We start from the raw sequence: 1584 nt of genomic DNA, 5'->3' as shown, positions 1-1584 counted from the left end.
ACCTAGTCCCTTGACCTCCAGGTCGTTGGGGGGACAAGGTAGACATGAAGATCGAGAGTTGCCGAAAATTAACCCCTAAGTACTGTATTTTAATGAAACATTCGTTCTTGTGTTAAGAGAGTGCTGTTTGTGTCCTCAAGTGACAAGTTAAAAACAAAGTTGTCCATATAATTGAAGATTTCAAAAATTCCTCCTTGACGAACAGATGTAATTGAGCACATCTTTGTCAAGTAGATAGATAGAACCCTAGGTTGTAGAGTACTGCCTCGCCAACCGATGTCATTTATGTCGCACGAGGACCAGTGTTTCAGCATATGGTATTTGTTTAAAGGTAACATCCCTCTCCCTGAACCGTGAAATTTGAAGAATGAAGTCAGGCCACGTTGACAGTGATAGATGAACCGTAAAATTAGCTATAATTTACATCATGGCTAAACACTTGCTTTATTGTACACCGGGCCCGTTGAGGTGGACTGGGGATGTGAGGCGCCCTTTCTAAATTTATCTGAACCTCGCGGTCAGGAGCTGAAAGGCGGGTAGCCCACTGTCGCTTCCCTGTCAAGTACGCCTACGATGTGTTTGTCTCTCTTGTTTTCGATTAGCATAATATCGGGATAGCGTTTTCGCAAAACTTGTTCACATTCTGATAATGGATCCGAAACGGCTAAACGGGAATATGTCCCGTTATATAACAGGATAAACAAGCAGTGCATGTGTGCGGTATGAATGCTGTAATTCCTGTTTTTTTTAACCGTATAATAATAATAATAATATCGGGTGTATTTTGCAGCCAGTAGGTACCCAAAGTGAGGGTAATGAGGCTGTTTAACGTGGTCGAGGCACCTCCTCGAGCACGGGACCCCCAATTTACGTCCGGACGTCCCTCCCGGAAGATGATTTCGTGGAAAGCTTCGTGAGGCTACAGCCATCCGGTCGTCCTTGGTTGGTCACGGCCCCCATCCAAGAACTGACCGGACCGTCGCGTTGCTTAACTTCCGAGATCGAGGAATCGGGTGTACCAACGCACCACGCGGCCGTAGCACCTTTTTTTATGGTAATGCCTGTAAAATGAACTTATCATTACGGATAACATGTAATTCCTCGACTTTTTTTACGCGCACCTATCGCCACCGTAAACATTTAGTCGCGAGAAGGATTTCAAGTTTCTCAAACCATGAAAGTTTGGTACAGAGAAGTAACTTGGCTGCATCTCGCGCCAAGACAAGAGGTGAAGGGTCATTTTTTTTTATTTTGTGGCACTTTGCGCGGCATAATTTATGATAATTACGAGTCGTCTGCTGGTTTGTTTTTAGTTGCATTGTTTTCGTGTATCTGGCTTCAATTTCGTTGTTTAAGCCAAAATGAATCAGTTACCGCTTAAAGAGGTACACGAGGAGATTTTTACTAACGATTCAGGCGCTGAACACCCTTCTTCGAGCGAAGATTCAGGGGAAGAGGCGCAAGAAGTTCTTTAAACTTAAAGGGACAAGGAGCACATGACCGCCCTGCGCTCGGGGACGTACAACTCCCGGTGGCACGCGCCGAACAGCTGCCGTTTATTTACTCTCCAAGCAGAGGTTGAGT

This window comes from Branchiostoma floridae, chromosome 6 (assembly GCF_000003815.2).
Source record: "Branchiostoma floridae strain S238N-H82 chromosome 6, Bfl_VNyyK, whole genome shotgun sequence".
In the NCBI taxonomy this organism is placed as follows: Eukaryota; Metazoa; Chordata; class Leptocardii; order Amphioxiformes; family Branchiostomatidae; genus Branchiostoma; species Branchiostoma floridae.
Note: the sequence above shows the minus strand (reverse complement) of the source record.